General features: G+C 47.7%; 7 non-coding genes across 7 annotated transcripts; 3 read left to right on the plus strand and 4 right to left on the minus strand.

The window, feature by feature from the left end:
- Nucleotides 1-7,584: 7,584 nt before the first annotated feature.
- Nucleotides 7,585-7,656, minus strand: TRNAP-AGG (transfer RNA proline (anticodon AGG)). The gene has a single exon. It is a non-coding gene; the product is annotated as a tRNA-Pro (tRNA).
- Nucleotides 7,657-8,478: 822 nt separating this feature from the next.
- On the plus strand, nt 8,479-8,560 carry TRNAL-AAG (transfer RNA leucine (anticodon AAG)). Its single transcript has one exon. It is a non-coding gene; the product is annotated as a tRNA-Leu (tRNA).
- A 2,088-nt stretch (nt 8,561-10,648) lies between these two features.
- On the minus strand, nt 10,649-10,720 carry TRNAP-AGG (transfer RNA proline (anticodon AGG)). Its single transcript has one exon. It is a non-coding gene; the product is annotated as a tRNA-Pro (tRNA).
- A 332-nt stretch (nt 10,721-11,052) lies between these two features.
- TRNAT-UGU (transfer RNA threonine (anticodon UGU)) lies at nt 11,053-11,125 on the minus strand. Its single transcript has one exon. It is a non-coding gene; the product is annotated as a tRNA-Thr (tRNA).
- Nucleotides 11,126-18,647: 7,522 nt separating this feature from the next.
- TRNAL-UAG (transfer RNA leucine (anticodon UAG)) lies at nt 18,648-18,729 on the plus strand. Its single transcript has one exon. It is a non-coding gene; the product is annotated as a tRNA-Leu (tRNA).
- Nucleotides 18,730-22,430: 3,701 nt separating this feature from the next.
- TRNAT-UGU (transfer RNA threonine (anticodon UGU)) lies at nt 22,431-22,503 on the minus strand. Its single transcript has one exon. It is a non-coding gene; the product is annotated as a tRNA-Thr (tRNA).
- Nucleotides 22,504-24,114: 1,611 nt separating this feature from the next.
- On the plus strand, nt 24,115-24,186 carry TRNAP-UGG (transfer RNA proline (anticodon UGG)). The gene has a single exon. It is a non-coding gene; the product is annotated as a tRNA-Pro (tRNA).
- Nucleotides 24,187-25,786: the final 1,600 nt, after the last annotated feature.

The following is a 25,786-nucleotide window of genomic DNA, read 5'->3' on the forward strand; positions in this document are numbered from 1 at the left end:
CGCACCAATCCCGGAGCTGGACAAGGGGCTCAATCTCATGACCCTGAGATCATGACCTGAGCTGAAACCAAGAGTCAGTGAATGAGTGAGTTAACCAATGCTTAACCAACTGAGCCACCCAGGCACCCCGATAGGTTTCTTTCTAATCTTGAAAGTGGGCCTCACCTGTGAGGAAATCCATGCTGGCTCCCACAAACTCTCAGGCAGCCAAAGTAAGCCCCTGTATCAGGAAATGTCTCTAAGTGCAGTGCAAAGGGCACGGGGCCTTACCAACTCCTCCAGGAATCTTTCTTTAAATTAACCCACCTCCATCTCCTCCTTGAGTCTCCTTGAGAAACCCTTCTGCATGCTTCTTGTACGTAATTTAGGCTTAGTGATTGCTGTGTGGGGCTGCAAAAGGTTTATTTGGCCTTCTTTCCCACATGCTGTGGGCTTCTGGAGATTCAGAACAATGAACCTGTTCCCTCTAGCACACTGCCCGGTACTTCACAGGTGATCAAAAAGTGTTTGCAGAGTGGGTGTGTGAAAGAAAACTCTTAAGATGGAGTCAGACAGGTGAAGGGGCTGGAAAATGGAGCCCGGCGCTGTTGGGGAAGGAAGCCTGAAGTGCGTCTTCACGCAAGTGGAACCCGAACCTCAGGCCCCGTGCAAACAACATCCTGAAAAGCAGCCACACGCCTTGGCCACAAGGCCACAAACAGTCTTTTGCAACCATTGCCTGTGATTCTCAAGTCACATTCTAATAGCTCAGCATTATTGCCGCTAGCTCCAATCACATTTCATGAAAAACAACTCCTGTAAATTCTCTCTTTCCTCTTTAAATACCCTAACCTCCCTTGTCTCAGCAGAGCACGCTTTTGGTCCACTCGGTGCCTTCCAGATGGCCATCCCTAAGACCCAAATAAACACACATTTATTCCACAGCTTGCCGTTCTGTCTGGTGTTGGTCAACAGACGAACAAGTGAAAAGACTTGGGATCCTCTTCTTCCTCTGCCACGGACTAGCTGTGTGATCTTGGGAAAGTCGTGTCACCTCTGAGTCTGAGTTCCTTCATTTCTCAAGTGGAGGTAGGAGAAAAGAATAAAGGAAGAATTTGACTCCGTAAAGTTCCCTTTCTGCTGTCACAAACTGAGTTTCTGAGCTAAATTTAAATGACCCCGATGGCTATTCTCTTCAGATGACAGTTTTCTGGCTATGACTTCTATTTTCCCACACACACAGAGGGAGTAGAGATGTGGTCTCCACCTCTCAGCCTGGAGTCAGGGTGAGCAGTGGGGAAACGGGGGGCTGGCTCCTGGCCACCAGGCCCAGAAGTGGGGAGGTGGAGCTCTGATTCAGGAATGTGGTGGACATGGAGTAACCCTGTGAAATGGCTTAGGAAATTGACATTTTGCTCAAAGGGACACACACCTGCCCAAATCAAGAACACTTACTATTACCCAAAAGGGGGGGGCAAGAAGCATGAAGCACCCCTATTCTTGAGGGGTTTGCCGGCTACCTTTGGCAACTGCAGAGCAGGCCCCTAGACAAGCTGTTACCTGCAGGATTCAGGAGATACCCTTCTAAGCCCCTGGGCCACCTGCCAACTGCCCTCCCACTGGCTTTGTCCAGGTGACAGCATCAGACTAGAGCTGGTGTGTGTCCAAGAACAAGCTGCTCCTGACTTGGGCAGGCCGTGTTCAGAATCAGATCAGAGGCTCTCAATCTGAGCCTCACAGTGAAAAGCCCCAAGTTGTGAACAGGGGAGGTCCTGTTCTCCCTTGGGGTCAAAGGAAGCCTTTTTTGTTGTGTTTTGTAACTTTATGTGTATCTCTGAAATGACTGCCACCGGGCCATGGCCCAGGAGAGGTCAGGTTGAAGGGGAGGTTGCCTAAGCCTGTCTTTCTTTCTTTTCTTTTTCTTTTTTTAATTTTATTATTTTATTTTATTATGTTAGTCACCATACATTACATCATCAGTTGTTTTTTTTTTTTTTAAGATTTTATTTATTTATTTGAGAGAGAATGAGAGACAGAGAGCATGAGAGGGAGGAGGGTCAGAGGGAGAAGCAGACTCCCTGCTGAGCAGGGAGCCCGATGCGAGACTCGATCCCGGGACTCCAGGATCATGACCTGAGCCGAAGGCAGTCGCTTAACCAACTGAGCCACCCAGGCGCCCCATCATCAGTTTTTGATATAGTGTTCCATCTAAGCCTGCCTTTTTAACAGCTACTCGGTAGGCCCCCTGTCCATTCAGATTTCCACTTCTGAGAATGCTTTGATCTTAGCATATCTGGCTTCTCATGTGTGTCCCCAGGCTGAGCCCCCCAGCAGCTTCCTTTGAATGCTCATTGAGGAAGGACCATTAACCCAGCCTTCCCCAGAGCACCTCCAAGGACAGTCAGATCTTTCATACACTCCCAGGCTCTGCTCTCCTCTCCGGGCCAGTTCCAGCTCCCCTGAAAATCAGATAAGATTCCCTGAAAGAAGAGGAATGATTGTCCCCTGACCCCACATAATCATTGAGGCCCTAAAGAATCAGATTCATTTAAAAACACAAACAAATAAACCAGCTCCCTTCTCAATCTCAGCCTCACAGTGAAAAGCCCCAAGTTGTGAACAGGGCCTGGGAGCCCGAAAGCTAGGTTCCTGTCTTGACCCTGGTTCTGCCACTAACTAGCTCTGTGGCCCTGAGCTTAATTCCGTGGCTCTCACGACCTCCTTTAATAGTGGCTGGGAACTGGAATACACGCGGTGAAAACAACGGATAATTTTAGAGCTGGTAAAAGCCATCCAGCCATAGCATTTCCTGCTGCAGGAGGACTCTGCGCTTCTTAGAAGCTGAGACGGGGCTCCCCCATGGCTTTTTGTCAACCTTGTTATACCACAGTAATCTTTTTAAAACACAAATCTGGTTCTGGGCCTGTGGTGTGCACCCCCATCCCCACCAAAAATGTGTCAGCTTTTCGTAGTCTTAAAATAATGACCACCGTCCTGACCTCTGCCTACCAGACCTTGTAGAGAGCCTCACCTCAAACCACTCTCTCTGTGTCTCTCTGTCTGTCTCTCTCTATCCCTCCATACACTCCTCCTTTCAGTTCCCTAAACTCACCAAGCTTCCTTCCAACTCAAGGTTCTTTTTTTAAAATTTTTTAAATTTTTTAATTTTTTAAAATTTATTCATTCGAGACACAGAGATACAGAGAGAGAGAGAATATGAGCAGGGGGAGAAGCAGAGAGAGGGGGAGAAGCAGGCCACCCGCTGAGCAGGGAGCCCCATGCGGGGCTCTATCCCAGGACCCCGGGATCATGACCTGAACCAAAGGCAGACGCTTAACCATCTGAGCCACCCAGGCGCCCCTTAATTTTTTTTTTTTTTTAAGATTTTTTATTTATTTATTTGACAGAGAGAGACACAGCGAGAGAGGGAACGACAAGCAGGGGGAGTGGGAGAGGGAGAAGCAGGCTTCCCACCGAGCAGGGAGCCTGATGCGGGGCTCGATCCCAGGACCGTGGGATCATGACCTGAGCCGAAGGCCGAAGCTTAACGACAGAGCCACCCAGGCGCCCCCCAACTCAAGGTTCTTAACATCTAGTTCTCTCATCATGGAATGTTCCTGACTCCACTCCCTGTCCCCATTCTGCCTGGTTAAATCCTGTGGGTCCCTCCTTTCCTCAGACAAGCCTTCCCAGAAACCCCAGAGTAAGTGAACAGGCTCTGTTTTGCTTGCATACTACTCTGTATTTTTTTGTTGTGGCCCTTATCACTAGCACAATAAATTAATTATATTTCCCGGTTTCTAAAATTATCTGGTTGTTTCATTAGGGTAGAAACCACATCTGTCTGGTTCCCCGCAGTAATCTCTGTTCCAAGCACAGTACCTGGAATATAATAGATGTTTGACAATGTTCGTTCAATAAATGTTTAGTAAATATTGATTGAGTAGAAGAAGGCAAGAGTGAATGACCTAAAAGATTTTGCTCTTTTAATGCTAGCATCAAAAAGCTATTTGTAAAACTCAGTCACCTTTTCTGATACTTTGGGTAGGACCCTCTAGCACCACACAGACATAAGGTCAGAAAGATCAATGAAAGGAAGGAAAAATGTTGGTTCACCTCTAATTACTATTCAAGCCTCAAATCTAAGATTCTCTCTCTGAACAGCTCACTTCAGCTGTTAAAGACCAACTCCAAAGTTTTACTAGCAGTGCTGGCTCAATTTTCTGATTTCCCTCCAGATCCAAGAGATGCCATCCACCTTAATAAATAATTCAGCTTAGGGGCGCCTGGGTGGCTCAGTCGTTAAGCGTCTGCTTTCGGCTCAGGTCATGATCCCAGGGTCCTGGGATCGAGCCCCGCATCGGGCTCCCTGCTCAGCGGGAAGCCTGCTTCTCCCTCTCCCACTCCCCCTGCTTGTGTTCCTTCTCTCGCTGTGTCTCTTTCTGTCAAATAAATAAATAAAATCTTTAAAAATAAATAAATAATTCAGCTTAGAGGCACTTGGGTGGCTCAGTTGGTTAGGTCTCCAACTCTTGATCTCAGCTGAGGTCCTGATCTCAGGGTTGTGAATTCAAGCCCGACTTTGGCTGCACCCAGTGTGGAGCCTACTTAAAAAAAAATGAATAGTTCAGCTTAACTGCATGAGCACCATCTCCCTGGATGATAACACAGCTCTCTTCCCTATAAGTTCCACCTTCATATCATGCACACAGAAGGATCAGCAAAAAGTAGTGGGGGTCCCCAGAAATTAGCTTTAATCTACTGTCTCTCCTTTAAGACCCCTAAAAGGAAGACCCATGACAGTACCTGTTATACAAGGGGGCAGACAGATTCCAGCTTGCATTCATGGCTCCAGAGAGCAGACACTGCCTGTCCACGCATGTTTTGTGACCAGCAGAGGTTCTCACCCTCTGTTCCATAAATCCTCCTAGCATGCCAGCAATATTTCCTTAGGACTCATATTCACAGTGATCCCTCATCACAAACGATGGTCAAATGAGGTTGATGAAGTCCCGTTGGTTGTACAACTCTTTCCTTAACCTTAGTTTGCCTCTTCCTCTCTCATGTCCCTGTTGTGGACTTTTGTTCTTCATCTTATCAAATCAAGTATCTGATTTGACACCTTAGAGTGTAACCCCCAAATACCATCTGGTTCAGAATTGGCTGAAAGTGATCAAAGCCTAAAGGAGCCCTGTATTTAAGCCGCTCTGCCTGGAGCAGGTTTGCAACAGGAAATCAATGGCACTGGTACCCACTTCACAGCTCCCCGGAGCCTATTTTATGCCTTCCTGTATGTCCAGCTGGAAGAGCCTTTCAAGGCTTCTTTAAAACATTGATAGGGCATACTGTGGCCCAAAAGGAGAGCTGCCACAGAATATATTCCAGGCACGCCCCCACCCTCAGCCTTTCCCAAAGATGGCACATTCCCCCCACTGCAGGAGCCCTCTCTCCATTCAAGCCCCCAGTACCTCCCTGCTCCTACCTCCCCCGGTGCAACAGGATCAGGCGTTCCTTACCAGCCTGTATAACTTTGTGATTTAAAACAATTCATACAATGCATTAACCAAATATTTATCAAGTATCAGGTGCTAAGAACTGTTTCAGCCTCTGAGACGTCAGCAGTAAAAAACCCTATTCTCATGGAGCTGCCATTCTGGCGGTGGGAGAGGGAGAATTAAGAAAAGCAACAACAGCAGCAGCCAAAGTCAGGTGGTGATATGTGCAAAGAGGGAACTTAGGGAAAGGCAGACAGAGAGCAAAGAGGTGGGTGCTATCTCATGTGGGTGGTCAGAGAAGTCCTCTCTGGTAGGTAATAACATCTGTGTGGGGGGTCTTAAAAGCAATGAAGAACTGAGCCATGCAGGCAGGAGGGAGATAAGACTCAAGACAGAGAGAAGGGCATGTGCAAAGGCCCTGAGGTGGGAATTTCTGAGGCGCACTAGGGGCTAATGTCGTTGGAATGCTGCCACCTGGAAGGAGTAAGCTGTAGGAGATGAGGTCAGTGAGGTGAGGGGAGTCCAAGAAGCAGCAAAATCACGTAGAGATTTTTAAAGCCATGACAAGGAGCCTTGATTTTACGCTGAATTAAATGAAGATGCACAGAAGGTTTTAAGCAGAGAAATGACCAGCTCTGACCTAGGTTTCAACAAGATTGTTCTGTCTGTTCTGTTGAGAATGGCCTGAAGGGGCACAAGGGCCAGCCAGAGACCTGAAAGCGGGGGGGGGGGGGGGTGGCGCGGGGGGGGGCACTGCAACAGCACAGGTGAGAGACGGTGGCAGCTTAGGCTAGGGTGGGGGTGGCGCAGGTGATAAGTGTTTGGATTCTGGAAAGATTCTAACTGTGCAGCCAACATCGTAGGGTAAAGGATTGAATGTGGGTTGTGAGAGAGGGCTAATGGATGATTCCAAGATCATTTTGCAGTTCCTCCAAATATTGAAGAGGTACCAGAAGTTAAATACTCAACAGCATAGCTAAGAGTGAGGTGAAAAATACCTGTGGTTTCTAGCTCTCACGCGTCAGGTGAGTGAGGGCCTCCATCTAACTGAAATAGGAGGATGTGAGCGCTGAATACCTGGCAGTTAGGGAGTGGGGGGAAGGCGTGATGCTAGGGTCTAGTCCTTTCTATAAGGACTGAAAGCCAGGCACATTTCCACCAGTTCCACCCTCAAACCGAGCATGCTGACCCACTGGGCCACCTCTTGGTGGAGTTTCGTGCTCTTAGCACTCCGTTTCTGTGGCCTGGGAAAGAAAGGAGGGTCACAGAGAAACTAAGTTTGGCACGTGGTTACACCCAGAACTAAACTTATCCAGATGAAGTCCCAGCTGGAAGGGGGTGATTCTGAGGAGGGTGGATGGGATGCAGGATACCTAGAGTCACTGGGGTCCTGGGCACAGTGGCCAGCTGCGGCCTGGTCAGCCACTGTGTGAGGGCTGTAGCTCCCAGACCAACCCTAATTAGAGCTGGGGGGCTTCTAAGAAATAACCATGCCAAGGGCCTATCCTCACAAAATCCAATTTAATTGGTTTGAGGTTGGACCCCAAACCAGTGAATGATTAAAAAGCTCCACAGGTGAGTCTAATATGCCGGCAGGCCTGAGCATCCTGGTTAGAAGTTCATCCCACGTGCTACAGCCCCTGAGACTCCCCCACGCCCGCGGGCACAAGGGCCCCGGAACGTTAGGCCTGAAGGAGGGAGGGAGCCCAGGCTTTATGTGACAAGACAGCTTGCCACATTTGCTGACCCTCGGAGGTCCTAGCACCCAAAGAAGGGCCCCCATGATTGCAGTGGAGGAAAACTGAGGGTTATGCAAAATTACTGATATAAAACACCCCTCGCCCAGTCCTGAATGAACGATTTTTGGATAACAACAAAAACTGCAGAAGAGAAATGATGGTCGATTTTAGAAATAGTGATTTTGTAAAACAAATGCTATATAAATTATACGTAATAACATCTGGTATTTATCCTGATTTTGTAACACCAAGAGCACTTGTCTGAAGATTTAGTATATAAATCTGAACTAGTGGAGCATACACTGGTGTCCATTCAGTAACATTACACAAGGGGCTCCCTGAAGTCTGATGGTGACAAGAGGAGAAAAGCAGGGCTCGTCCGGGATTTGAACCCGGGACCTCTCGCACCCTAAGCGAGAATCATACCCCTAGACCAACGAGCCACGCATAACCATCTTCCCATTTCCAAAGTTTAGTAAAGAAAATTTTAGCCACGTCCACAGTTGGCTGAAAAGGCTCCTTTTTGCAACTGTGGGCATGGGGTGACGCCTAGTGGATGAACCAATCACTGCAGGCTCCCTCGCCCCAATTCCGGAAGGCGGTGTCCCTAGACTACAGATCTGTTTCGGCAAACACCCCCGCATCAACGAGAATAATTCCCGCACGTTTTCGCTCGGGAGGGAGCCAGAGACGCTGCGGCAGTGGTGGGAGGCCATCGCCTCAGGGACGGTCACGGGCTGCGGGGAGGCCCCGGGGGCGTGCAGAGGGGAGGACGCGCCTCGCGGGGAGGGCTGCCCGCGGCCGGCGGGAGAGCGGGGCGGTGGGGAGGCTCCTCCCGGCCTCGGCAGCCCGCTGACGGCTCCTGGGCTCGGCCAGCCTCGGGCGTCTCCGGCCGGCCCCGGACTCGGCATCGGCGGCGGAGCGACAGCTCCCACCGCGTGACGCCCTCCGTGGGGGGGCCCCGCGAGACCGGAGAGGGCCCCGACTCTCCCGGGGGACCCGCCTGTGCCCGGCCTCGGGCAGGCGCTCCGAACACCTAGACCTCGCGGAGGTTGTCCTGTCTCGGGACGGGCCGTGCGGTACGGCTCTTTCCACCAATCTCAAATACTGCGGCGTGAAAGAAAAAAGCCAAACCAAGCAGGAAGGAATGCAAAAAAAGAAGCAAGAACCCGGGCAAACTGCAAATAGGTGAAGCATGGGGTGGAGGGCGGGGAGCCGGGAAGAGGGGAAGGGTAGAGAATGTGCTTCGGCGTGTGTGCTCGGCAGGTAGCGTGGCCGAGCGGTCTAAGGCGCTGGATTAAGGCTCCAGTCTCTTCGGGGGCGTGGGTTCGAATCCCACCGCTGCCATCTGGTTTTTTTGAAACCGTTTATAACAGACAGCGAGGATTGCCTTAGTGTAGCCACGTTAGAGCAGTGAATTTCCGCCTTCCTTTCGCGCCCAACCGCTTTCTATAGTTGGTGGGACTCTGGGTATGCACTGTTTCGCAATTTCTCATATTTTTTAGCCTTTCAAATATCAGAGTTCTTATTAAAGACCCTAATACCATCGCAAGATTATGATGATGCCTTTGAACCCATGGTTTCCCAGAGGTAAAGTACTAGTCCTTTAATATCATCAACCTATAACCTTTGCTTTGTCTTTCTTCACTTAACCAAAGAGCAAGGTTTGATCTCTTGTTTTGTTATTGACACTGTTCAACCGTTGAGGAGTACAAAAAAGATGACTAAAACATATTGCCTGCTCACAAGGGAAGCCCACTGACCAAACTGGAGGAGTAAGCCATACCATCGCAAAACAGTCTTGCAACATTGTAAGACATCATCAAGCGGAAGAGAAATGCCCTCTAAGGAAGGCAATGCAGTGATGTGGGGAGGATGCTGAGGGGCCAGCTCTGCACTTAGAAAACCAGAGCTGCAGTTCTCACATTACTAGCTGTGTGGCCTTGGGCAGGTGGCTTATGTTCTCTGTGCCTCAGCTTCCTGACATGTAAAATGGAGATGATTATACTGCGTACCTCGCGGAAAGTTCATGAAAATTAGTTCATACACATAAGGTGCTTAGCGCAGAGTCTGGTGGTCAAAAAATGTTAAGTGTTTCCGTTACTTAAATACATATTTTGCCACATTTAAGACTACAGGACCTACCCTTTCTTTTCTCTCATCTGGGTTGAAACTCCACTACAGATTAGATGAGAAAAGATCAAACTTTGTCTCCAGAAAGCCTCAGGGAGCAAAGAAGTCTATATGAAAGTCTTGTTATTTATCAATACAGACATTTGTAATTCTCATGTCTGCAGATAAGCAATTTGGTAGTTTCTGAAAAGAAGCCTGAATTGGGTACCTGGGCCCAAGTGGAGAGATGATCAAGTTAGGCTTTCCATTTTTAATTTAAGCCCATAGCCATTGTTCCTATCCTTTGGGAAGATTTTAATATGAGTCTACAGAAGCCAGAGATAAATGTTGTTTAATTGTGGCTTCTGGAGGCCAGCAGGTATGTCCAGGAATATGGCAACATTCATTCATTCATTCATTCACACATTGATCACCCACTACATACCATACACAGTGCTAAGTGCTTAGGGCACAGCCACAAGCATAATAAAATCTTTGGCCTTCTGGAGCTTAAATCCTAATAGGGGGAAAAAAGAAGAAAAAGAAGAAAAAAAAGAAACAAACGTAAGTGCTGTGAAGAAAATAATATAGGGAATAGTGACAATTGGGGGTTATTCTGGAAAGGATGATCAAGGAAGTTGTCTCTAAAGAGGTGACATTTGAGCACAGGAGGAATTAAAGAGGAAGTTAAACAAATATCTGAGGAAATTATATTCCAAGAAGAGGAAACAGCAAGTGAAAGGTCCAGAACAGGAAACAAGGGCCATGTATTTGAGAAACGGTCAGAAGGCCAGTGTAGCCAGAACAGAATGAGTAAGAAGGAGGGGGCGGGGGGAGGAAGGGAAGAGAAAGGGAGGGAGGGAGGAAGGAAGGAAAAGAAAAAAAGAAAGACACTGCTATGTGACCACACCTAAAAATTCTTTTTAAAGGCTAACGCATCATACATTTGTAGAACGGTGACAGTGTCAGCATGCATCAGCCCCAGTTCCTTCGCAGGAAAGAAAACAGCTCCGTATATTTGGCACGATATAAAGTTTCCAAGAAATTTCCCATACACTATTTTACGTGACTGACCGAGATCCCTGGAGTCAGGCAGGGGACGGCAAAGCCTTACCATTCCCATTTCGCGACGGAGGCGCTCAGAGGTGGTAGAATGATCCGCCCTCCGACCCGCCCGCCCGCCGGTCGACCCAGGAAGAGTGAGCAAACACTTGGTCAGGCAGAAATCAAAGGCCAGCTCGCGGCTGTGTCTACTTTGCTATTTCACATCGGTGAGGGAGCTTTCCGTTGCAACTTTCTAAAGCAGAGTCGAGGCAAAAAGCAGGGCTCGTCCGGGATTTGAACCCGGGACCTCTCGCACCCTAAGCGAGAATCATACCCCTAGACCAACGAGCCACCCTGTAGGCAGCTTTTAACTCTCCCCCAAGGCTCGTTCCCGTCGCTAGGCGTTTCCAGAAAAACTGTATTCGAGTGCCTTCTGTCGGAAGGAATGCGTGCTTGTTTACCCAGAAAGCCTAAGCCTCACGCTACAGAAGTCCTTTATCAGCTGCTACGGTGGACCCAGAACCCGAGAGCAGCAGGGGAAGTAGATCAGGCACTGCCTGAACGTCTCCGCAGGCGCGGCGGAAGGCCCGGGAGCTTCTGCGGCCTTGGAACCCTCCCTCTGAGAGTCCTGCCGGCTTATCTCCTCAGGCGTCTGGAACGAGATTCGGAGAAAAAAGGACCACAGGCCCCAGCGAGATTTGAACTCGCGACCCCTGGTTTACAAGACCAGTGCTCTAACCCCTGAGCTATGGAGCCTCTTTCTCCTTAGTGCTTCTCTACCTCTCATCTTATACAAGCATATAGTAAAGCCAGCATCCCGAAGCATTAAATAGAATTTTGTTTGACCCGAGCAAAAATCCAAGATATTCTCCCACAAAATTAGATTTTCTTCATGTTCTGTCAACGCTTCTAAAAGACTCCGTTTCGAGAACAGCCACTACCAGGCTCTCTTGTCGTCTCTTGCCTCCCGTGCCTCTGGTGCCCAGAAAGGATGCAGATACAGGAATTCCAGACATGTGGGCACACGGGAGACCCACCTGAGAAATAAGAGGTGCAGAGACAGAGTGTCTGATGGACAGATTATGCACTCCGTTCACTTGCTATTGTGGTAAAATCTGGGGAAGGTGAAAAGAGATTTACCACGGTTTTGTCCTTTCTGAATCCAGAGCCCAAACCTGAACTTTGTATTTTGGAATTAACGCCTCCCTCACAAAGGTTGAGGGGTAGGATCAAGTAGGAAAAAAGGGTATTGGGGAGAAAGAGTTTAATCCTTCCTTAAAGACATATACAGATTTATACACATCTTTGGTATGAAAATAATATAATTTTTTAAAAAGGATTTTCACTTTTTGAAAACCTTGTTTATATAAGCTAGTAAACAGGAACTAAAAATTAATTAAGAAAGATCTTGTACTTTTTTCTTACTGCAAATACAATCATAGATGAGAACATTGGGGAAAAAAGTGCTCATTCATGCAACCCCAAGGAGTGAACTAATTCTGTTTAGTAAGATTTAGACTCTCTGCCCACCTGCTCTTGCACCCACTATTTTTTAATGTTTTCATTTGTCCACGATCATAAAGTTTATAAGAAATCTGTAAGCCTGTGATTCTTTGTGTTAGAGTAGGCAGTTAGTTAGGCTCTAACAGAATAGTTGGGAAGTCGGCAAAGACGAAGTCATGGCCACCTATCAAAGTCAGAGGCCTGTCCCGGCAGGGGGCACTCCACAAGCAGGGGCACCAAACCACGGGGGCCCAAGAGGGTGGAGGCCAAGACAGGAAACCCCTGACCCAGTTAGAAAGAACAAGTGGGAAACCCTGCTCCTCACCCCAAATAATGAATATTCCTCCCCCTAGTTAACAACTGCAGGTAAAACATAGAAACCCAAACCCCAGGGATGCAGTGCTCTCTCTTGATCTCACTCTTGAGCTCGCCTGCGCTCGTATCTCAAGAGTGGGTTTTTTGCCTGAATAAACTTTCCCGCTTGTGCTGCTCGCTCATCTGCTGTGTTGTATGTCTGTCCTTGAATGATTTCTCATGACAAGACCAAGAACCTTCCACAGCTTCTTTGGTTCTGGCTGGGTTGAGGCCCCAGGGCCCTGGGTCTCCACAGCGTAGAGGTTGCTTTCGGGCAGCAGGCTTGAGCAATGGAAACTTGATCAAGGTAAAAGGGCCCCTGATAACCCCTGGCTGAATACAGACAAGCCCATTAGGTGACCCACATCAGAATATCCATAAGCCCTCACTGACCAATGGGCTACTTACAACCAGGCACAGTTACCAAAAAAGGGAAAATTCCATACATTCCGCATACCTTTTCACCTTCCCCCTTTAAATACAGCCGCCCACCACTCCCTCCTTGCTGTCTGTCCTTTGCTCTCCTACCTGCGGCTGTCTTAAGGTGTATTCGATAAACTTCTATCTCCTTTGTTCTGCTTCAAGTGAATTCTTTCATCTCAGGCACCACTGACTTCCACCAGATCATCATCGCGCCACACGTGGGGGCCCCCATCCGATAGGGACAGATACCGCATGCCGTTCACCTGGCAACCATTGTGTCCTTTAATTTTCACTGTCAGTATAAAACATGCTGCTGCCGAACTTACAGATTTTTGAGGAAGACAAATCTCTAGATAGGTAAAATCAGGCATTTGTGGCAGATATTCTTGGTTCAGGGATGAGTCATGGAGAGGCCTCACAATGTTGTCCTAAGATAAGATGAACATATCCAACTGTTCAGGGCCAGGACGGTGATAGGCTCTTCTGTGGGACAAGCGCTGCTCCTCCCAATGCTCCCATGGTGCTCAAACCTCAGTCTTTCTCTACCCGACAATATCCTCATCTGCAAGAGAACTGCAAGGCTTTGCTCCCCCCCCCCCCCGCCCCCGACAAATAAATAAAATCTTACAAAAAAAAAAAAAAGGCTTTGAACTGACTGCTCTGCTCTGGAGAATCCAGAATCGGTTGCTGTAACCCATTTGCCCACACAAAGCATTTTACTGGTGGAAACCTCCAAGGTAATCAGCATGGTCATCCCTTTGGACCTAAAGACAGGTGTCATAATTCTTAAGGAACTGGCAGGGTGCTTGACTTTTTCTCTGGGGCAGGAAAATGAAACCAAAACAAATGTTGACTCATAGGTGGAGTGTTGTGTTGGTGTGTGTAGACACTGAGTATGTAGTGTAGTGGTTAGAAAACACCTGGGTCAGTTATTTAACCTTGCAGAGAGGAAGGATCCTTGTTTTGGAAATGAGGGCTCATTACTCTCATCACTGTTATTACCATCTTTATTATTGTCCTTTTATTCAGAGACACTGGCCTTAGGCAAAATTGCTAACCCGTCAAAACTGTCTCCCCAACAGCTTTCTCTTCCCCTCCCTGCTCGCTGTTTCTCCTCCTCTCTTATTCTCCTGTTGCATTCTTGGCTCCTCTTACCTTTGCCTATGCTCTGTTTCCCCATCCTCATCCTGCCACAACTCAGCAAGCTCACTTCTATTCCCCGTATGGACTGATTTCTTCCATATAACCGTAGACTGCTAGTCACACATCTAAAAGGAATTTAAAATGCTCAAAGGAGCATTCCAGGAGGAGAAGCCAGGGCAACACCCATGGGCATGATGCGGTTTTTTTGGTCTCTCCTTCACAGAGATAAATAAACTTCTCACAGGAAAAATAAACTTTTGCCCAATAGACCCTATCTACATACGGTCTATTTCCTACCCCTGAAGTTTGTCTCAGGACCTTACATCAATCTTTCTCATTCTTCCAGCCATGCAGCTGCCCTCAGCTCACTAGGGTTGGCCTGACTCAGGGGGTTCCAAGAGTACATTCCACTAGCCTGTTCCAGAGAACAACATCAAAAAGGCATGTTTCAGAGTGCTCTGGCCAGTTAGAAGTTCTTGACTTCTAACTTGACCCCTACTAGTGATCTTAGGATTGTTTTTAATTACTTTTTTCTTTATTTGTCTGTATTTCTTCCATTTTCCCTCAACTTTTTATTTTGCAAAATTTAAACTCTAGAGTGGAAATAAATGAAGACCAACTAAATGACAACAAGCAAAGGCTATTTGTTCAGAGCTTGCTATCCCAAGGAAGTCAGCTGTCATCACTTGAGTTTTGGCAGAGACTCAAAGGCAGACGGAAAAGTGAGAAAGCTTTATAGTGGAAAAAAAGGAAGGCTTCAGGTATGCCTTGATTGGAGGCTGTTGGCATGGGGAAGCTGTAGACAGTCTATCTAGAAGCAAGGTGTCCTTTGTGATCGGTTAGGGGAGCATATTTGGCTTTCCCTGGTTGGTCCTAAGTTGGAAGCAAGGAAAGTATTAGGAAAGCTGTCAGTTACTAATCAAATCTTGGCCACTTGGGACTGATTATTACAGGATTATTGCTTGGCTTCCTGGATTGTTACTAGAGATAGTGGTCTGAGTTCCTATAGGTCTGACTTAAAGATAATAGGCTGGTTTCCTGAGCTGATGAACACTGTAAGGGGAAAATACAAATTAAAAATAAGAGGCTTGATTCTTCCTGTTGAAAATGAGGGAAGTGATTACCCTCCTCTCCTTTTCCTTTGAACATTTACTTTAGAAAACTTGCAAGTATAAACATATCACAGTACTTTGCATTACTGTGATGAATGATGTAATTAACATGTGAGACCATAAAGGAACTAAATATTTAAGTAAGGTCTCAATAAATGCTGAAAGGACTATCTGCTACATTCATTGAAAGGAACATATTATTTGCTAGTATTTAATTTAATTTATCTTATTTAAAGATTTTTATTTATTTATTTGACAGAGAGAGAGACAGCAAGAGAGGGAACACAAGCAGGGGGAGTGGGAGAGGGAGAATCAGAGAGGGAACACAAGCAGGGGGGAGTGGAGGGAGAAGCAGGCCTCTCGCTGAGCAGGGAGCCCCATGCGGGGCTTGATCGCAGGACGCTGGGATCATGATCTGAGCGGAAGGCAGACACTTAACGACTGAGCCACCCAGGCCCCCCTAGTATTTAATTTTAGCAAGATATTTACAGCACATGCAAAAGGGGGCCACAGGCCAATACCTGGATGGCTCTCTATTGGAGCTAGGGAAAGAACTTTACATTGCAGTGTAATGCAAGTCTTCTACTGATCCAGAAGGATTCTGGTGGGAAGTTTCAAATGCCCTAAAATTGAGCATACAGCATTTGATACACAGATTGGAACATAAAGTACTTCTCAAAATTTTCTAACCTTTGAGGAGCTAGTCAAGACTCCAGTTCAAGAGGCCTGAGATCCTGCATTTCTAAGAAGTTACCAGGAGATGTTGTTGCTGCTGGTGCCTGGACCACACTATGAGTACCAGGGTCTTGAATTTCCTGCTTGTATATAAATTTTCATCATCTGGACTACCAGCAAGGTAAGGATGGCAGAAAATTCAAGGTTAGACTCTCCAGCAGTATTGCAGAATGCTAGAGCCTAGAATACGAACATTCTGTGCTGAAGAGGGAAGGGATAACCATGTGCCAAACATCGCATTTATCTGTATCAGGCATCTTTCCAAAAGGGTGCTTATCTACTTGCTTCAGATACAGGACAATAAAGTGGGTGGCAAAGTTGGTACCCCACTGGGAAAGCTGAGACACCTGGCTTGTGAGTCTCTGAGCATTTCTTATTTGAAGTGTATAGTCCAACATAGGATCCATTTCTTGAGGGGAATAGACCAAGGCTCCTCCCTCCACTGAAGGATCCAGTGAGTTCAAGGTAAGCAGGAGTCCTCAAGCACTAGGCAGTGATTGAATCAGGGAAGCCATGCACACGGGGTAGTAAAGGAACTTCAGCCAGGTAAGGAGAGTGCAGTACTTTCTCTCCTGATTAGAAAATGCTTTCAGACTTGCCGGTTTGGATGCCGAACATGCAGCATCCCAGGATCAAAGGGAGATCTGCTGTAATGACCAGGTTCTTTCCAGTTGACTGGTTCTTTTTATGGCCCTATCAAGAAGGTCACTTCCATCTTCTGAGAATCTCTGTTGTTGCTGTTGTTTTAGGTTAAAACATAGTTACTGTGGTTTATTCAAATGTGTATGTGCCCTAACATACACAGACACACGTATGCAATCACAACTGGAGAGCTCATCAAAAGTGTCAGTAAGACCTTCCCAAGACCTATCCATAGACTCTGAGTTTCTCATCTGGCTGAGCAGAAGGGATAATAGTTCAACTGATATTTTAATTAAAAATTTTTTTTATTATTCCTTTAAGTAGGCTCCATGCCCAGCCTGGGGCTTGAACTCACCACCCTGACATCAGGGGTCGCATGCTGCACCCACTAAGCCAGCCAGGCCCCCTCCACCGATATTTTAAATATTTGTTCTCTCCCTTCCCATTTCCTCCCCCACTTCTTTCAAGTAATAAAAAGCCCCAGGTTTTTTTCTCCCTTTCGGACTGATGCTTCCTTATCTTACTGAGGTGGTTACACATAACTTCTAGGTTCTCTCCAACTTGAGATTAACGCCAGTCTTCCCACATCAGTCTTTCCAAAGTGACAGAGACTTTTGTATACTGCTGAAGGCAGTTAGCTCACACTCGCTTTTTTCTGCGGATTCTGAAACAGAAAGTGAAATTTCTTAGAAGTCGTACCCTTCAGCCAAAAGGGCTGGCTACAGTTATTTGAATCCCTACGCCTCCAGGGTGTAGGGCGCAGAAGCCACACCCTTGACCATTCCAATAGACTGGATGGTGCCCACTCGCCTTCCTTGCTGGCAGCCTCCAAGCCTGCGCCTGGCTCCTGACTCTGGAAGCTTCTGGAAAGAAGAAGAACTTGGTTGGAGCCTAAGGGTGGACACCCATGTCTGCCCAGGTTGCTCAGAGTGCCCATGAACTAGAACTAGAGAGAGGAAAGCAGAAGGCAAAAAGGAAGCACTTAATATGTTGTCTGCAAGGAGGGGTCGGGTGCGGTAGGGGTGGAGGTGGCAAGGTGCAGGGTGTATGGCCCAGCAGGCGGCGAGCCTGGCGGGGATGGGGTGCTGATGCGTTGCCCAAGAAGACCCCGCCTCCGACCCGGGTCGGTCCAGGCCCTTTCCTTCGCTGGGCGCCAGCCTTCTCCTGGCCCCACTTCCGCGCGTCGGTCTACAGCCACCAGATGCTCCCTGCGCCCTATTTCCAAGCAGCTTTTCTAGAACTTCTTTTCTGTTCGTCGCCCCCTCCCGTGGCAGCGAGGACGGGAGCTAGCAGGACCTTCGCCCCGTGAAGAGCCAGTGAAGAACAACTTTTTCTCTCTCCGCGCACCCCCAGGCCCCCGACCCTCAGGCCACCAGGACTTGGGGAAAGACCTCAGAGAGCCCTCAGGCAAGGAGAGGCAGGAGATGGGAGAGGGGGAGGAGGGGCCTCAAGGGTTTGGAAACTTCAAGAGTTTGGAAACTAGACTCCTGGGAGAATTTCTGGTTCCAGAGACCCGGAAATGGCCAACCAGAAACAGCAAAAAAAGAATATAGATAAGAGAGAATCCAGGGCTTTGAGCCGAGTAGAGTTCACGGACAGGTACGAGATCCCACTTCGGGTCAGGAGACCGCAGGTATCACTCATGAAACTTTTTCCTAGCTTTCCCTCTGCTCCTTCCAAAAGAAATCGCATGGAGCTAGTGGCGTCTGGACCCAAGGGAAGCCCGGAACCCATCCGTTTCTGGGCTGGGGACGCTCCTGGAATGCAACATCCCTTGGAGGGGGGAGGGGTCAACTTTTGTCCCTAAGGGAAATGGTTCGGGAACTACAGCAGTGCGATGGTTACTGACCAAGAAGGCCGCAACAAGACCCAGTCTCTCCATTCTGACTGAACCTGCAGGACGAGGGGACCAAGGAGTTCCCCTGGAACGCGGTGGCAGGCTGGCCAGATCTGTGAGCGAAAGGACGCCTCCTGCTGGATCTGAACTCCGACCTCATTCGGGCAGAGACTCAGCCACGGACTAAGGTCTCCACAGCAAGGAGCTCTTTATTCAGTCTTCTCTAATTACCTGTAATAAGTCGCTGGCGGGATTTTTTTTTTTCTGTGTCTTATTGCCTAGGTTAAAGAAAAGGTAGAAATCTTCCAAGGACATTCACACTGATAATCGTTAACTACCTTGTGGCTCACTTCTCAGGCGTGTGAGAATACGATGATTCCTCCTTTCCTGTGTTTGCTCAGATCCCTAGGGATGAATGAAAACGCTGCGGGGAACCCTACTAACCATGAAGAAAAAAATTCAAATTTTGAGCCCCCCACGCTGGGATGGGTAAATAACTTAGAGGCGGAAAAAAACTTCTGTGGTAAATGGTAGTGTGGCCGAGCGGTCTAAGGCGCTGGATTTAGGCTCCAGTCTCTTCGGAGGCGTGGGTTCGAATCCCACCGCTGCCATTACTGCATTTTAATCTAGCTGCAAATCCCAAATACTGTTCTTTGTTAGAAGGGAGTTTGAAGAAGACTATGTACCAGTAACTATTTGAAATTCCTCTTCCCCCTTGGAAAGTTTCTAGCGGACACTGATTTCTCTGTTTGCACGTCAAACCCCCTTGGTTTACTGCTTGAGATACTCCCGCTCTTCTGATATTCCCTCCCAGGCTTAGTATTTGCACTGGACCTTCCTCTTGTCTAGGCTTTTGCACTGCTTTTGGGTTCCCTCAGTCGGGAACGTTTTTGGTCTTCCTCTTCTAAAATCCACACTCACACAGATTCATTCTTATGACATGGCTTAGGCATCATCTGGTCAGGAAGACTTCCCAGAAATTGCCTGCGCACCCCCACCCCCCCGCCCCCCATCATCCCGCCGCTGACACTCATTTAGGAGCTGCAGCTCTATACTCTGAGAAATAACCTGCACAGACCCGATTTTGGTTTTAATTTCAGTTACATTACTTTTGTAATTGAATATGATGAATGAATGAGAAAGCCAATACTTCCCAGGCTTCAAGCTCTCACTCGGGCATCATTGCTTCATGGGGTGGTGTTGGGTAGGTAAACAGCTATTTTGAATTTGACTTTGCAGGTTTGTGATTCCAAAACACTTCCAAGCTGATTCTTGGCTGACTCCTTGCATGGGGCCCAGGGAGTGTGTGCTGTGAATGGTGTTGGCTTAGCCACTCCCCAGTCCCTTCCAAGTGAATCTACTTATCTTGGAGATTGTCCAGGTCTCTAAACCACTCGACCGCAATACCTGTGCAGAGCCTGATCCAGCGTGTGAAAGAGGAGAGGATACACTCAGGGACTGCTGAGTGGTGTCCTCCTAGAAGGGCTGTTCCACTGCACTTTTCAGCCATTTACAGCCCCTGTTACAGTCCTACTCCTGGATTTGAGCAGGCAGCTCCCCTGGAGAAAGTAGAGAATTTCCCAGGAGTGTCAAGAGGAATGAGTGAAATAAATGGAGGAGGGAACTAGGACTCTGCAAGAACCAAGGTCTATTTTCCAGAACCACTTTTTATGACTTTCCCCCTCCTCATTCAAAATCCTCTTCCGTGTTCTCCCAGGCCCCCTTCATTTCACTTTGATGACTCCTCTTTGATGTTCCCTTCCTTTTCACCCACCTCTTACCAAGAAAATCTTGGGCACCCGAGGTTTTCACAAAAGAGACCATATTTTTCTCAGAAATGGAGAGATTTCTCTCTTAGCCATGTGAGGATACAGCGACAAGGCAGCTGTCTACAAGCCAATAAGCGGGGCTTTGGCAGACACCAAATCTGTCGGCACCTGGATCTTGGATTTCCCAGTCTCCAGAACTGTGAGCAATACATTTTTGGCATAAGCTACAATGATATTTTTGTTATAGCCACTGAACTGACCAAGACTAACAGTTTTAGGTTTACAGCAAAATTGGGTAAGAAAATACAGAGTTCCTACATACCTTCTCTCCTCCCTACCCATCGCACAGCCTCCTTCCCATCAACCTCCTGCACTAGTGAGATACATTTGTTACAGTGAATGAACCAACAATTATATATCATTATCAATTCAAGTCCATAGTTTACATTAGGATTTACTCTTTGTACTAGGCACTCAATAGGTTTTGACACCTGTATAATGACATATATCCACCATTACACTCTAGTATCATACAGAATAGTTTCACTGCCCTAAAAATTGTGCTCTGCCAATGCATCCCTCCCTCCCTTTAACCATTGGCAACCACTGATCTTTTTACTGTCTCCATAATTTTGCATTTTCCAGAATGTCATATATTTGGAATCATACAGTATGTAGCCTTTTCAGATTGGCTTTTTGCACTTAGTAATATGCATTTAAAGTTTCTCCATATCATTTCATGGCTTGATGTCTCATTTCTTCCTAGTGCTGAATAAATATTCCATTTGTATCAATGTACTACAGTTTATTGTGGTTTTTGTGTGGATATACTTTTCAACTCATTGAGGTAGTTACCTAGGAACGTGATTCCTGGATTGCATGATAAGAGTGTGTTTAGTTTTGTAAGAAACTGCCAAAATGTCTTCCACAATGGCAAAGAATATGTTTAAACTTCATTTTGTAAGGTTAAAACACTGTTTTTCTTAATTAATGTGATGTATACATGTGATATGTTTTGGGAAAAAACCCCAAAACTATGAAGAATACAAATCACCCACAAATAACTATATTTTGCCATATCTCCTTTTCTCATGTATAAATGATAAACTTATAGAAGTAGAATAGAATACTTGACCAAACACTGTCTTTTTTAAGGTTCCTGATTTATAATGCTCAGTGCCCTCCAGAAACTAGTGACATTCTACAAGAATGTCATTCTTACTACACCCTGGTCAGTATTAAATATTAACCAACGTTTTCTAATTTGGTGATGAAACAATATCCAATATCCTCTCGTTTAAATTAGCATTTCTTTCTTATTAATAGAGGAACAGCTCCATATGCATATTTAGGCTTTTGCATTGCTTATTTTCTATTGTGTATTTATCCTTTCCAAGGGCAGACTTTCTAATGTGTTTCTCCTTAACCTCTGATTTCTCTAGTATACATTATTCGCAGTTATGAAAAAGTGTAGGTATCTGGTGAGGTTGAGGGATGTCACCCCAATATTTAATCAACGTAAACTGGTCCCAAAGATTAGGAGGTAACAGATGCAAATCTAATACGAAAGCCATTGGTTCACATTTCCCAGTAAACCGAGTAAACCGAAGCACATCTACTGCATGATCACAAAGACGATTAAGTGAAGTTAAGTTTCTTGGCCGATGGAAAGTGCTCTCTTGTTGCCTGAAAATAGAATCATAGTAAATGTTTCAGGTGATCCGGTTGGGAGGATACAACTTTCCGGAAGTTGAGTAGGAGACATCGTCAAAATGCGACGCACGTCCTTCGCTCCGGAGCCGAACCAGCGACCTAAGGGCGACAGCAGCTGCTTCCCTCTACAGCCCTCCGCTCTACCAGCTGAGCTATCGACGGGTGCGACACCGCTCCCTTAGTGTAGATTTTTGTGGATGTAGGAGCAGCTAGTGAGACGTCTGGCCTCTTTGCATTTGAGGTTCAGACTAAGATTGAAGCCCACCGAGTCCCCGGAGAGTCTTACCTATAACAAATCGAATCCCAGGGAGTAGCCTGGGGCGTCGGACGCGGTCTCTGAGTCCGAGAAAGTGAGCATGGAAGCAGAGCAGAAGCCCGATGGGGGCGCATCTGCCTAGCGTCTGCACTGCGCGGCCCGATTAACCCGAGAACCGGTCGCTGCAGAGGCGCAGGAGAAACCCGGCGCCGGGCTGGCTGCACTTGGGGGGTGCGCAGGACTGCACGCCGCCGGGGTCATGGCTACCAATGGGCCTACGTTCCCTGTTCCGCAAATACGGAGGTGTCGACTCCTGCCGACCCACTGTGTCTTCTAGCAGAGACTTGAGTAATCTGGCTCCTCTCCCGCTTACTGAAAGGTACAGACACCTCACTTTTTCCTCGGGATCACAGGAGCCCAGATTCCCTGATCTTCTGTCCTATGATCTTCCGTCCTGGATCTCCAGGATCCGATTTTCCCAGAAAGATTACACAGTACTTTTTTTCTCCAAGTCCGTTTCAATAAGTGGACGAAAACGGAGAATGACGTTGTGGGAAAAGAACCAACCCACTTAAGGCTCCAGCGAGATTTGAACTCGCGACCCCTGGTTTACAAGACCAGTGCTCTAACCCCTGAGCTATGGAGCCGACCCAAGGCTCGTTTTTACGGTTGAATCCCTTGTTTTAAAAAAACGGCAGCCAACTGGCTTTTACATCTGAAGTTTAACAGACAATTCAAACAATTCAAACTTGAAAGGAATTTGTTTTGAAGGAAGTACCTTCAAACAAGCGAGTGAGGAAGAAACATGTTCTTGACTAGGCCTAAATTAGGATGGAAGTCTTCTCCAAGAGCACTGGTACGTGCTCCTCAGCCTCAATCCCGACAAGTCCCTGAGCTCGCGCACAGCATGGCCTCGAGGGGAGGGAGGCCTGGGGTCAAGTGGGGTAGGGTGAGAGTGCCTTACAGAAGAGACGGAATGGAAGACCTGGCAGCAGCCTCGCTGTCTCCAGTCTGCTCGGATTCGTAAAACGAACTGCTCCAGCTCTTATAGATAACGTTTGGGGTTGTTTTCTGTTTTGTTTTTTAAAGGGAGGTGGCTTTCTCTAAGCACAGTTCGTACCCCTCGGGCCCTCAGAATTTGGCCGCAGGGGCAGTGAGGACCCGAAGGCATCCAGATCTCCCTCCCCCGCTCCCCAAGCCTTTCCCCGGAATCAGGCTCGGCCACAGAGGCGCCGGGCCTGAGATCCCTCCAGGTTTCCTGAAGCAGACGCTGGCTAAAAGAGAGCGAACCCTTTCCTCGGTCCTTTAACGCTCTCTGCTAACAACTCGGAGTGCGAGAGGCAGCTTCTTCTCTGGTTGTAAATGCCCAGCCTGAAGTCCAGAACAGATAGAAAGTGGCCACTCGTAGGAAGATTAGAAAGGGAGCGCTCCTCTTCTCCTTTTCTCTCCTCTGGTAGCCCGCCCAGGAGTCTGGTGCCTGGTTCAGGAGATTCAATAACTGTTTACTGAGTTTACGCCCTGTGCCAGGAACGTGTTAGGCACAGGGTAGACAATGTGACCAAGGCAGACAAGCCAGAGCCCAAGAACTTCGTTCCCCAAGCAGAAAGCCCTGCAGAGTAAGGACAACGTCCTCCCTTCCCTTTCTACCCGCCACCTTCTGGGTGATAGAGAAGCGGCAGGTCCGCCTTCTTTGAAAGAGGGTATGGGAAGCGGGCAACTCTTCCCCGAGGTCACCTTCTGCCCGCCCATAAAGGGTACCTTAAATCTAGACCTAAAGCACAAAGTTTATTATGTAAGGCTGAAAGGAAACAGCCAAAGCATACATGCAAGGGTTGAGAGAGAGACAGCCGAGCGGACTAAGGCAGTGGTTCTAGGATTTGACCTTCATGGGGCCCATCGTGTCGAGTTCTTCCGCTCATCCTGGAGGTAACCTTTGTTTGCCTCTTACTGACGTCGGTGGTTCTTATTGTTCCTATATCCTTACGCCCCCAGACGCCTGCGGTGGTTCTGTTCCTAACCCTGTAAGCAGCCAGACCCCACCTGGGGAGGGTCCACGGACAGACTGGCAGCTCAGCCTGAGCTTCTTCATGAACATTCCTACCTCTGGAACGGTGTGGCTCAGGTTCTTCCGAATGCGCACACTGATGTTCTTGAGGTCTGGAGGAAACCTCTGGGCTTATGAGCAGAGTCAAAAACAGTATGATGCAGCTAATAGGATGAATGAATATTCCAAAAGAGAAAAGCCCACCTTCACGGCTGGCTCGTTGGTCTAGTGGTATGATTCTCGCTTTGGGTGCGAGAGGTCCCGGGTTCAAATCCCGGACGAGCCCAGTGTTTTTTATTTTTGGTTTTTTGTTTTTTTGTTTTTCCCTCCGCCTCCCCTTTAGAGCCAAATAAAGCCAACACCATCCAAGCCTAAATCCACCTAGGTTGAGGCCCGTCCCAGCCTGGACCTGTTTCGAGATCAGCTTCCAGGCAAGTTGGACCTTCTGTGGACCAGTACAAGGACAACGAAGATGCTACCGCGAGCCAAGGGCTTCATGAGATCGGGGTGCCCCAGTTTGGCTTTGACAGGCTCTTTTGTCAGGAATAGCTTGCTCCGGCGATTCTTACCCAGGCATTTCGCGGGGGAAAAAGCTAGTGCACTTCTCGCTAGGGGCATTTCACACGGAACAGAGTGGTACCTGGAGGTGTGTTAGGATCACAATGCCGGGCCAGAATCCTCTTCCTGAGGCTGGGGTCCACAGCAGAGATCGCTTCGCGGTGCGGAATCTAGCCCCCGCCTGGGAGCCCCGCCCGGTGAGGAGCGCCACTGCGCTCTTGGTTCCGGACACCATCTAGCCCACAGTCACAAGTGCCCCGGCAGTCTTCCGAATAATGCAAAGTTGCAGCCTGGGGACCCTTGCGCTCCAAAGGCGCAGACATCCATTCCATGCAAAGAGAGCCCAGTTGAGTATTTTCCAAGACTCAATACAACGTAGTGATATCAAGTGGTCTTGCCATTTTTAACAAGAATCCACCAGACCCCTTAGTGCTCTTTGATTGCTTAGCTGGAAAACCAGCCGGCTTTCCAGCTAAGTGTGAGGTGTCTACCTGAAACCTTACAGAGTGGTTGCTTCCGGTTTGTAGAAGTAGCCCAAACCTGTGAACTGCTCAAATGATAGGCCTTCAAGTTGGCTTATCTTCCGAAACTGCTTGTACAAGGGGAATCTTTGACTGGATTTCTGACTGACACGATCATATTTGTCCTTTCCGAGGTTCCTATCTTGGAAAGGTTATGTGGCCAGGCAAGAATCAAGGGTTTGGTGATTGGTGATTGGAAAGAGGGAAAAGAGAGGGTAGAATCTGCCAGGATGCCCTGCCTCTCCGTTAGCGGTCCTGCCAGAAATGTGATATATGTAGCCTGGGCTTTGACGCGGGGATGTGTTTGCTACTGGGAGATGCACAGTAGGAAGCTGGATATAAAGTCCTGGGGTTCAGGAGAAAGATTCAAACTAAAGAAAGGAATTTTAAGAATTAAAACCACAGTAATTGTATGCATGGTGGCAGGTGGGAGCTACACTTGCGGTGAGCACAGTATAGACTTATTGAATCACTATGTTGTACACCTGAAACTAATGGAACATTGTGCGTCAACTACAATTAAAAAAAAAAAAAAAACCCACAAGGTGGTGGTTAACGTTGGTTTGGAGAAGAATGCACAGGAAAGAGCATTCACAGAGAAAGAATTTAAGGACAGGCTCTGGTGATCACCAGTGTGTAAAAAGTTGAGAATGGAATCCAGTGAGTGGAGGAACTGGAAAAGAAAGCCTCATGGCAGTCACTTGCTCTGACCGCTGATTTGATTCCTCAGGGGCTGTTGACAGCCTTTACCAGCATTTAAAGCAGAAAGTGTAGGGAGGATGTTGTATTCATTCTGCCCATGGGTGT

Source organism: Halichoerus grypus, chromosome 8 (assembly GCF_964656455.1).
Source record: "Halichoerus grypus chromosome 8, mHalGry1.hap1.1, whole genome shotgun sequence".
Lineage (NCBI taxonomy): Eukaryota > Metazoa > Chordata > Mammalia > Carnivora > Phocidae > Halichoerus > Halichoerus grypus.